General features: G+C 46.3%; 2 pseudogenes across 1 annotated transcript; both read left to right on the top strand.

Moving 5' to 3' along the window:
- Positions 1–4,147: 4,147 nt before the first annotated feature.
- Positions 4,148–7,842, top strand: LOC103254618 (annotated as a pseudogene). Its single transcript, XR_002481635.1, has one exon. The product of XR_002481635.1 is annotated as an atrophin-1 pseudogene (transcript).
- A 2,189-nt stretch (positions 7,843–10,031) lies between these two features.
- On the top strand, positions 10,032–12,397 carry LOC103254619 (annotated as a pseudogene).
- Positions 12,398–12,430: the final 33 nt, after the last annotated feature.

Here is a 12,430-nt window from a genome sequence, read left to right on the forward strand (position 1 = left end):
CAAGTTTGAAATATTGTGAATGTTAAAGTGCCACAAAGACATGATACAAAGTGACCAAGAGCTGTTATAGATGCTAGGAGTAGTGTTGCCACAAACCTTGTCAATGTGTTGAAAATAAATAAATAAATGAAAAGCAGAATCCATGAAGTATAATAAAATGAAGCACAGAAATACTAGGTCTGTCTTATTAGTTTATGCTTTGGGGAACACACTGTATAAAAGTATCATTTTATGACATCACCAAGCAAAAAAGGTAGGGACAAAACTGTAAGTGAGCAGGATTTTTTAAGTTCATTATAGGTAAGCTGGTATAAATTCAAGTTAGAGTAGTTGAACTGCAGGATATCAAATGCCATCCCCACGATAACCACAAAGATTGCTGTAGAATATATAAAAAGAAAATGAGAATTTTAAATGTTTTAGTACAAAAAAATCAACTGAACACAAAAGAAGACAATAATTCAGAAAATGACAAAAAATAATTATGCATAGAGAAACAAGTAGCAAAGAGTGAAAAATAACTCCTTTGTTATAGTAAATTTAAACATAAATGGATTAAGTTATTCAATCAAAAGACTGGCCAAATGAATAAAAACCAGAATCCAATTAAATGGAGAATAAAGACTGGCAGACTGGATTGAAATCATAATCCAACTATGGCTTTTATGGTGATGGGTGCACAACATTATGACTGTACTTAACACCACTGATTGTACACTTAAAATAAATGAGTAAAATTCATGTTAGGTAAAAAAATAAATTAGAAAAAAAGGAAAACTAATCTAATAAAAAATCTTTGTTATTTATTTTAATTTAATAGAAAAGTTGTAAATGAAATAATGCTGACAGAGTCTGTTTCTTAGTTAGCCTCAGTCAACATAACAAAATACCATAGAAAGGTGACTTAAGCAGCAACCATTTATTTATCAGGGTTCTAAAGGCCTTGTACAGGAGACTCATTTGATTTTTAATTTTTGCTACTGTTAATCCCATCCCCCTCCCCCCCCATAGTTTCCCAGTACCGTCAGTCATTTTCTTATAGTATTACATTGGATGTTCAAGGTCCATTATATGAGTGAGAACATGTGATATTCGGATCTTTGTTTCTGTGAGAGGTCACTCAGTATTATAGACTCTAGTTCCATCCAGGTTGCAGCGAAATTCGTGATTTTGTTCTTTTTTATGGCTGCGTAGTATTCCATCGTGTATAAAGAGATGGTGCATCGCTATGTTGCACAGGCTGGACTCCCATTCTGGGGTTCAAGTTATCCTCTCCCCTTAGCTTCATGAATAGCCATGACTGCAGATGTGCACCACCATGGTTGGCATTGAGACTCACTTTAGATCCAGAGACACAAATAGATTAAACATGAAAGAATAATTTTAAAAAAAGATATACCATGTGAACGGTAAGCAGAAGAGAGAATGGATAGCTATATCAATATATATTTTTTGAAGACTTTAGATCAGAAAAAAACAGACAAGAGAAAAACGAGGAAATAAAGGATGCTGTAAATTCAACACAGCAAAAGGATATAAGAATTATAAACATGCAGGCACCCCAAAACAGTTCATCAAAAAATATATCAAACACTAAAAATGGAAGGGATAGATAGTTTTGCAATAGTTAGAGACTTTAACACCCCACTGCCATTAATGAATATAACAACCAGACAGAAAATAAGTAAGGAAATAGAGAACTTAAACCACGCCAACCAACTAGGTCTATTAGACAAAATTATAGTGACAGAAAGCAGAACAGTGGTTGCCAAGGGCTGGGTGGAAAGGAAAGTGAGAATTACCATTTCACGGGTATAGAGTTTACATTTTACAAGATAAAACAGTTGTGGAGACAGATGGTGGTGATGGGTGCACAACATTATGAATATACTTAATACCACTGATTGTCCACTTAAAATAATATGAGTAAATTTTATGCTAGGTAAAAAAAAATAAGTTAGAAAAAAGAGAGAAAAATATGCTAATAAAAATACCCTTGTTATTTATCTTAATTTAATACAAGAACTGTAAATGAAACAATAGTGACAGAGTCTGTTTCTTAGTCGACTTGAGCTAACATAACAAAATACCATAGGTGACTTAAACAACAAGCATTTATTTCTCACAGTTCTGAAGGCTTGAAATTGAAGATCAAGGTGCCAGCATGGTCAGGTTCTGGTAAGGGCTCTCCTTCTGGATTGTAAATGACCAACTTTTCACTGTACCTTTGCATGGTAGGGAGAAATAAAGGAAAGGTTAGGACTTCAACCTATGAATGTAGGGGACACAGTTCAGTCCATAGTAGTCTTCATTTACTGCATTAAACACTAAAATTTTTGTATCAGATAGAGGAGACAGTATACGGTGATGCTATGCCAGTAATAGTAATATTTAAGCACATCACAGAGGCAAAAGCATATTTAAAATTGTATTTTTCCCTTATATTTTTAAACTGAGATGATGAAATATTTATAGAGCAAGGCAGGTTTTATCGTGTCAAAAGCATGAACTCTGGAATCAGACCACTTGGTTTTGAATTGTCCCTCATTATTAATGACCCATGTGATACTGGGAAAACCAGTTATACTATTAAATCCCTTTTTAATGCAAAATGTGATTTAAAAAACTACCTCATAGAGTTGTGAATATTAAATAATACTACAGAAAACTTGGTTTGGCACAGTAATCCTTCAACCAATATCAATTATACTTATATAGGAGATGGGAAGACTTTGCATTAAACAATAGCAAGCAATATAATGGCTACTATCCCACATCCAAAAAGAAGAAAGAGAGAACAGATGATAAGAGCAATTGAGAGACTACAAGTTGTCAAGCATTTTGTCAGGTAGTTCATGTGCATCATCTCATTTGATTCTGAACTCTTCTTCCCAGTAACAGGTTTGCATCCACAAAGTGAAGGGTACCTAGTCGCTGCCAGCAAGTGCCACTCCACTGCCATTTGTGTCCCTCTGCTAACCATAACAGAATCTTATGTTTAATTTTACTGGTTCAAGGCAGGTACTATAGTAAAATGAATGGAACCTGGAACAAAAAAACAATTCCAGGCTGTTCCCAAAAAACTAAGTAAAAAGATAAAAAATATTTTAATTCAATATTTTACAAAGCCAAAATAATTGTAAAAAAAAAAACACGATGAACAAAAATATCTAAATGCACCCTAAAATAGTACTATCTCAAATGTACATAAGCCATGTCATCCATTTTTTCATTAAAGGGAGAGTTCTAATATCATTGCACAAACCCATGCTGTATTGATCAATCTTTTCCATAAATCACATTTTTTTATGTTGGTAGAAACCAACATAAAAAATGAGGAGGTCTGAGTGGAATGGATATAAAAGTTGACTTCTAAAGGAAATAATTGAGACCAGAAAAAAAATGATCTTTTAAAAATATTAACATCTTCAGAGTCAAGAAGCAAATGTCTTAGTGGTTATGAATCAAGACAATCAAAGATATGTATGTTTTGTGTTTACTTTCTTGACAAGTAAAGATACTATTGGCCAAATAAAGAAGAGGAAGTCCTGAAGACTGGCATCTGGACTCCCATTTGACCCTTACACTTAAAGCATCATCATTCAGTTTTAATAAACTAGGTTACGTTATCTCTCTCAAAAGGTAGACCTCTTGTATTTGATTCTACGGTAAAGGGTAACTTAATAATTAGAATAATGCAAATGCTCTTTCAATTTGTAGAGCCAACATATAAACAAACTTGAAAAACAATAACTATAAAAGAGAATCTAACCAGTACTAAAATTGAAAACATAAAAATAATGGAAGTCGTTAATGTAGCAGACCGATGTGGCAAATTTCTCACTTTTTATAGCAAGGAATCAAGGTAGTAAAAATTCATATAACAAACACAGTATAAGCATATTCTTTATCATTATGAAGATAACCACCAGAAGAAAAAATATATGACTGGAAAAACTTAGGAGTAGATGGATAAAGAAATGTGAACTAAGTTTCTCATCTTTCAGTAGGTACAATCTAAAGTTGTAAAACAAAAGATAAGAGTAGTAGCATATGCTTAGAGGTCGTACAATCTAAAGTTGGAAAACAAAGAGAGAGTAGTAGCATACCCTTGGAGCCCGCTGGCGCCTCTAGCTCCCACCAGATCCTGCAAGCTCCAGGGACCTACACCGGAAACTTGGAGATCCTGCTTCCTGCTTCTCGGGCCTCAGCTGTGGGAAACTTGGGGTAGAGCAGAGGCGTTTCTGTATTCAACTGCCCAGGCAGAGGAGAATGGGGTCTCCACAGCCTGAAGAATGAAGACACGACAGAATAAAGACTCAATGTCAGTGAGGAGTGGACGGAAGAAAGAGGCCCTGGGCCCCGGGGAAGAGCTGAGATCGAGGGGGCGGGCCTCCCCTGGAGGGTCAGCACGTCCAGCAGCGATGGCAAAGCCGAGAAGTCCAGGCAGACGACCAAGAAGGCCTGAGTAGAGGAAGCCTCCACCCCAAAGGTTAGTAAGCAGCTCCAGAGTGAAGAGATCTCGGAAAGTGAAAGTGAGGAGACCAGTGCACCCAAGAAGCCCCAAACTGAGCAGGAGCTCCCCCGGCTGCAGTCTCCCTTGGACCTGGACAGCTTGGATGGGCGGAGCCTCAACGATGATGGCAGCAGTGACCCCAGGGATATCGACCAGGACAACCGGAGCAGGCCCCCTAGCATCTACAGCCCTGGCAGCATGGAAAATGACTCCGACTTCTCTTCTGGCCGGTCCCAGAGCCCAGCCCGCCCTGCCACCCACATCCGCTGTTTCCTCCCTCCCCTCCACCGCCAGACAGCACCCCTCGACAGCCAGAGCCTGGCTTTGAACCCCTCCTCCTGTGACGCCCACTGGATATCATGCTCCCATGGAGCCCTCCGCGCCTTGATGGTTCCAGGCTCCGCCTGGAGCCCCTCACCCTCACCCGCAGATCTACCCTGGGGGGTGGGGGGAGGAGCAGTGGAGGAGTTTTGTCCAGGAGCCCCAGTAGGTTCCAGGGCAGGAGGGGCTGCCTCATCAGTGGGGGTCCCTGGGGGGGAGGTAAACAGCACCCTCCGCCCACTACCCCCATTTCAATACCAAGCTCTGGGGCTGGTAGCACTCCCCCAACAAAGCCACCGAACACTCCAGTGGGTGGCGGGAGGCTGCCCTCTGCTCCACCACCAGTCACCTTCCCCCATCTGACACCGAACCTGCCTCCCCTGCCTGTCCTGAGACACCTTAACAACACGTCAGCTTCTCCTCCTGACCTGGGGGTCTAGTCGCTACCTGGGCATCAGCCCTCTCCCCATGCCATGGGGCAGGCTATGGGCTGACTTTCTCCCGGCCCAGCGAAGGACCCGACTCTGGTCCCCTCGCTCCACCCTCTGCCCCCCGCTTCCTCCTCTTCTACCCCAGCGCCCCCATGACGTATCCCTATTCATCCTCTAGCAGTAGCTCTGCGGCTGCCTCCTCTTCCAGTGCTGCCTCCTCTTTCAGCGCCACTGCCGCCGCCGCCGCCACCGCCGCCGCTGCCCAGTACCCAGCTTCCCAGGTGCTGCCCAGTTATCCTCACCCTTTCCCTCCCCCAGAAAACCTCTCCGTCTCCAACCAGCCCCCCAAGTACACCCAGCCTTCTCTCCTGCCCCAGGCAGTGTGGAACCAGGGTCCCACTCAGCCTCCTCCGTATGACCGCCCCTTGGTCAACAGCAATGCCCACCCTGATCCCCCCCCTCCTGCTGGGGGCCAGGCCAGTGCCCACCCGCCAGCCCCAACACACCACCACCAGCAGCAGCAGCAGCAGCGGCATTACGGGACCTCTGGGGTCCCGCCCGGAGCGTTTCCCCACCCTTTGAAGAGCAGTGGCTCCCACCATGCGCACCCCTATGTCATGTCGCCCTCCTTGGGGTCTCTGAGGCCCTACCCGCCCGAGCCAGCACACCTGCCCCCGCCGCACGGCCAGGTGTCCTACAGCCAAGCCAGCCCCGGCGGCCCTCCGCCCTCTTCCTCTTCCAACTCGTCGTCCTCCTCCTCTCAAGGGTCCTACCCCTGCTCGCACCCATCCCCTTCCCAGGGTCCCCAAGGGGCGCCCTACCCCTTCCCGCCAGTGCCCATGGTCACCACCTCCTCGGCCATCTTCTCCACGGTCATCACCACCGTCGCCTCCTCGCCTGTAGGCTACAAGACGGCCTTGCCGCCCAGGCCCCTGCCGCACGCGAAGCGAGCCCCGTCCCCGGGACCTACAAGACGGCCACCCCGCCCAGGTACAAGCCGGGCTCTCCCCCCGCCTTCCGGACAGGGACCCTGCCGGGCTACCGAGGTGCCTCGCCGCCCGCCGGCCCAGAGACCTTCGAGCCGGCTCGCCCGCCGCGGGCGCGGGGCCGCTGCCGCCGGCGGGGCACCCCTGCCTGCCCTACCTGCCGCCGCTGCCCGCGGTCCCAGGTGGTCCGGCCCTGAGCGCCGCGCAGATCAAGCAGGAGCCGGCCCAGGAGAACCAGGCGCCCGAGAGCCCGGCGCCCCCGGCGCGCAGCACCTCGCCCTCGCACAAGGTAATGGACGTGCCCAGCCACGCCGGCCAGTCGGTCAGGTTCAACAAGCACCTGGACCGCGGCTTGCACCCGTCTGCGCGCAGCGACCCGTACTGCGTGCCGCTGGAGGGCTCCAAGCTGGCCAAGAAGCGCCGACCTGCTGGAGAAGGTGCGGCGCGAGGCCGAGCAGCACGCGCGGGAGGAGAAGGAGCGCGAGGGCGAGTGGGGGCGCGAGCAGGAGCGCGAGCTGGAGCGCAGCGTGAAGCTGGCTCAGGAGGGCCGCGCTCCCGTGGAGTCAGTCCCTGGGCCCCGTGCCCCACCACCCTCCGTTGTGCCGGGCAGTGCGGTGGTTACAGCGCCCCCCTACCTGGGGCCTGACACCCCGGCCTTGGTACTGGTACCCTCAGCGAGTACGCCGGCCTCACGTCATGTCTCCCGGCAACCGCAACCACCCCTTCTACGTGCTCCTGGGCGCGGTGGACCCGGGGCTCCTGGGCTACAACGTCCGGGCCCTGTACAGCACCGACCCGGCTGCCAGAGAGAGGGAGCGGGAAGCCGGGGAACGAGAACTCCGCGACCGCCTCAAGCCGGCTTCGAGCTGAAGCCCAGCGAGCTGCAGTCCCTGCGCGGGGTCCCCGGGGCGGGCCTGGATCCCTTCCCGCAACACGGGAGCCTGACCCCGCAGCCTGGCCAGCCCGACCTACACCCTTTCCCCTTCCACGCGAGCCTGGGGCCCCTGGAGCGAGAGCGGCTGGTGCTGGTGGCCGGGCCAGCCCTGCGTCCCGACATGTCCTACGCGGAGCGGCTGGCGGCCGAGCGGCAGCACGCGGAAAGGGTGGCACCCCTGGGCAACCACCAGCTGGCGTGACTGCAGATACTCAACTTGACCCCCTCCCCCCTCCCCCAGCACTCGCACATCCACTGGCACCTGCACCTGCACCAGCAGGACGCCACCCATGCAGCCTCTGCCTCGGTGCACCCTCTCGTTGACCCCCTGGCCTCGGGGTCTCACCTTACCCGGAACCCCCACCCAGCTGGGACCCTCCCTAACCCCCTTCTTCCTCACCCTCTGCAGGAGAACGAAGTTCTTCGTCACCAGCTCTTTGCTGCCCCCTACCGGGACCTGCCGGCATCGCTCTCCACCCGATGTCCGTGGCGCCCCAGCTGCAGGCCTTGCACGCGCGGTCAGGGGAGCTGCAGCCCCTGGCGCCGGAGCAGCAGCAGTGGCTGCACGCCCACCACCCGCTGCACAGCGTGTCGCTGCTCGCCCAGGAGGACTACTACAGTCACCTGTAGAAGGAGAGCGAAAAGCCGCTGTAGAGCCTGCAATCGAGAGCGCACCCGTGGCTTCGGCGCCTGGACTTTGGAGGCCCCGGCCTGCCCCCAGCGCCGGAGTTGGCGCTGCCAAGCCACGAGGCCTCTGCAGCTGGGCGGAGGAAGCGGGGTAAGGACTGATGGACCGAAGGCTGGGGCCGAGGGGTGTGCGGAGGCGGGGGCAAGGGCGGAGACACCACGCACGCGCATAGTGTCTCGGACCAGGCCCCTCTTCCTCGCCCCGCCCCCGCGCTTTCCTCCTCGCCCGTGCCCACTCTCGGTGGCCGCTCCCCTCCCCTTTGGTGTGATTGTTTCATGTTAGATGTGGCTATTTTAAGTAGCATCGTGTGCCGTCCCCACCATTCCCCACCCCCGCGCGCGCCCCCTCTGCGATGTATACCCCGTCCCTCCCCACATTAATAATTTATATGTATAAATATCTATATGACGCTCTTTAAAGAACATCCCCACCGAAACCAACCAAAAGAAAGACAGAAAGAAAGAAATGCATTATAGTAAATATATACTTTTTTACCCTGTGAGATTTTACACGGGTTGTCAATTCAGCAGCAGCAACATTTCCACCAAGGTTAGGAATGTTTAAGTCAATTTGAGCCTTCAAATGATTTTGGTATCAGTATTTCTCAAATGTATGGTGTGTGTTTTTTTGTCTGTGACTTGTGAATCTCATAGACCAATAAAGTTCTATTAATGTTTGTATTCCTAACCCCGAATTGTACCTCATATCTTTATAATAAAAATTTTATTTTTATTTTAGAATTGTGAAGTCCAAGTGTGGATTTACTACATAGGTAAATTCCACACAGGTGGAGTTTGGGCTTCTAGCTGGTCCTCTCTCCTCCTGACAGTGGACCAGATACCCAGGGTGTTGCTATGTGCTCCCCTCCCTACTTTCTCTGTACCTCCCTATCAGTGTCCAGCGTCTGACAAACTCACCTTTGTGCTAGTGTGACCAATATTCAGGGCCCGCTTATGAGTAAGTTTTAGCTTTCTCTCTAGCTCAACGAGTACCCAAATACGGACACAGGTTTCTGGTGCATTCTATAACCAGAAGATTAGGATCACAACTTTATTTTGTCTACTCATGGTCACAGGAATTGGAATTTAGTTTTTCCTTAAAGCAAAATTGTTAGTGTCATGTAAGAGGGGAGTTTGGGGTGGAAGAAAGGAAATGTACACACACTTAAATACCTAGAAATACATCAGCTATAAATGGTGTGGTTAGGATAGGAATTAAAACTATGCCTGCAAAGTTCACCATGCTGGGCTGAACTTTCAGCACAGACACAGAGGGCCATTGATTGAAAAATAGCACATGTTGTGGGTAAGGAACTTTCATGGACATGGAAGGAATGGTTCTGATTTCCACATATCTGTAGAATTACAATTTAATGCCCACTTGTATTATTATAATTTATTTTGCATATAGGATCATCAAGACTAGCAGGAGCCCATGTCCTCAGGAGCTTAGGCAGAGCAAAAGTGAGTGTACATTCCAAATCAGAACAAACCCATGGTAGGACTGAGTTTCAAAAGTTGTCATTTCAGCAGCCTGTCATGAAACAGGTAGCATATAGGGGGCAGCGGGGTGTTTCCAAATTGGATAAAGAGTACCATAGACATTGACAGGCAATATTTAGGAGCCTTGAGATATTGTTAGACGAGGTAGGACAGTTGCTGGCCCAGTGACAGGAGTAGAAAAGTGTCCTTGAAAACACAGGGCAAGGGAGCTGAAGACTTTGAAACAGCTGTGCATGGAGGGGTGAAAGGGAGGAGGATGGAGAACATCCCTGTCCAGAGGAAGACAAAAGGGAGTCGGGATTCCTGAGGGTAGAAGACAGTCAGGGTGGATGCCGTTTCCACCATGGAAGGCAACAGGGCAGGGAAATGTGACCCAACTACCCCCAATCAACAAGATTGAACATTCCTAGCCATTATACCCATGAGGAGAGAGGAGAGAGATAGCCTGGTGGGATATGCCCTGAATATTTGTTGACCAAACCTAGGAAAAGATATATGAGGTTATACTTGTAAAGATGTGATGGAAGATCAGAGAGATTGTACATCAGGGAGGGCAAAGGCAGCACATGCTTGCTTTCTCTTTGGGCAGAAACAGAAGGAAGAAAACCCATTGATCTTAGAATTTTTATACATTTGCAAAATGAAGTCACAAAATGGCCTCTGGGAAGAGAAGTATGAGATACCCTGATTGCAAGTAATAAATATTAATATTTAAGAGCTCTCTGAACCTTAGAGTGATCAAATTGGATTTGCCCCAGTATGGTGGACAGGAAATTAAAAGTCCAGGGTTAAGTGGGTTAAATTCAGCCTCTCTTATGAAGGAGGAGGAAGAAAAAACAGGTGGAGTCACAAAAATAATTTTTAAAGTAAGATTTCAGAAAGTGAAAGAAAAAGGTGATAATGTCATGAAAAGTGATCTAAGAATCCTGGAGTTCAAGTGCCCTTGGTTTACTCCAGACTTGGCTATTTCTATCTGTGTTCCCTAAGCCTAGTATTAGCACTATCTTCTCCAAGTCTCAGTTTCCAGTTCTGTCATCTTGAAAAAGGGGTCTACCATATATTCTCTGAAGACTTGCTGAGTGGTTGAACAACACAGTCTAAGGTAAGCGCTTGTCAAACATTAGGTTTTTATTTTTTATCCTTTAATGAAATCTAACTAGAGATTGGTGAAGACAATATGGTTGTGGAGAAGCAGGAAGGATAAGATACACCTGTATAGGATGTATAAATAGAGCGAAGTTCTCAAGGTCATCTGATTTGATGGGAAAAGTTTGAGAGTTCTCTTGGACTATAGTTACAGGACTCAGAACCCCAAGAAAAATGCTTTGTTTACCATCTTTCTTCTTCTGTTGGAGTTCTGGCATCTTAACTGGTCTAAAGGATCCATTGCAGCCTGTTCTGAATCCATCTGAGTATATAGACAAAGGGGTTCCTTCTCCCACTAACCCATGTGAAATTCACCTATTAATTACACTAAGTAACAAAGATTTTCTTTGTTGCATGATGGACACAGGGTTGAATCTTTGTTACTAACTGCCAATAATAGAACTCTGGTGGTGATCAGAAGTCAGGCTGAGAAAACACGCTTTAAGACATGAAATGGGAATATGGACCCTCTGAATTGACCCCAGAGGCTGCAAGGAAACAGAGAGGGTATTATTTTGTTAAGTTCGTCCTATGAAAATGCAGCCTCCATCTTGTTTTTGCTTATTCAGTTCTGGCACTAGAACAACCTGTCTCTTTACATTAGTTCAGTTCAGTAGAAAAATGCTCATTTAGAAGGAAATCATTGGAAAATCCAGGCAACAATCCATTCTTAAATTCACAACTGAATGATTACTTTCTTATTGTGCTGCATGGAGCTGGAAAAATCATTCTTTTTTGTACATAGTTTTCTTTTTTGCTTTCTGTTTTCATTCTGCTTAAAAAACACATATGTGCCAAAAATGAAAACATTTTCAAAGGGCAAGTTTCCCGGACTTCTAAAAATAGAACCTGTTGCCAAATATATTTTTCCCCATAGGTAAATGACTGAAAAGAAGTACAACAAAAATCACATGCTAGAGGATTTGACTTCTAGCCCTAAAACTCTTTAAATGAGTGGTTTCCATGTCCATTTTATCATAAGTCTTCAGACATCATTCTCTGCATATTTCACATCTATCTTTTAATCAGCACTGAAAAAAGCTACTAAGAATAATTTTATTTTTTAAATGACAAAAACTTATTTCATCGAATCAATCTATGACTTTACATGAGCCTTTCAAATAATTATTAAGAGGTTGTTGAAGAGAGGAAAAAGAAGTTTCCTGCTGTGCCAGAAACCCTTAAGAAAAAGTGAAGGAATTATGCAGAGCTGAAGATCAGGCACCTGAGAAGAAGTTTGCCCCATAAATGCTTCAAAAGGCAAGGAAGAAACTTATCTATAAAAAAAAGCTATACACTATCACAAGGGATATCGGCAGATGTACAGAACTGAAATTTGAATGACTAGGATGGCAAGAAAAGCTGGCAACTTCTATGGACCTGCAGAACCCAAATCAGCGTATATCATCAGGATCAGAGGTATCAATAGTTTGAGCCCAAAGGTCCAGAAGGTGTTGCAGCTTCATCTTTGTCAGATCCTCAACAGAACCTTTTTTAACCTCAACAAGGCTTCAATTAACATTCTAAGGATGGTATAACCATACATTGCATGGGGGTACCTAAACCTGAAGTCAGTAAATGAACTAATCTACAAGTGTGTTTATGGTAAAATTAGTAAGAATCAAATTGCCTGGACAGAAAGTGGTTTGATTGCTCAATCTCTTGATAAATATGGCATCATCTGCAAGGAAGATCTGATTCACGAGATCTATACTGTTGGAAAATGCTTCAAAGAAACAGATAACTTCCTCTGACCTTTAAAATTATCCTCTCCATGAGGTGGAATGAAGAAAATACCACCTGTATTGTAGAAGATGGAGATGCTGGCAACAGGGAAAACCAGATCAACAGGCTTATTAGAAAGATGAACTAAGATGTCTGCCATGATTTTTTTGTTGTTTTTTGC

This window comes from Carlito syrichta, unplaced genomic scaffold (assembly GCF_000164805.1).
Source record: "Carlito syrichta isolate Samal-C Ts95f unplaced genomic scaffold, Tarsius_syrichta-2.0.1 Scaffold287128, whole genome shotgun sequence".
In the NCBI taxonomy this organism is placed as follows: domain Eukaryota; kingdom Metazoa; phylum Chordata; class Mammalia; order Primates; family Tarsiidae; genus Carlito; species Carlito syrichta.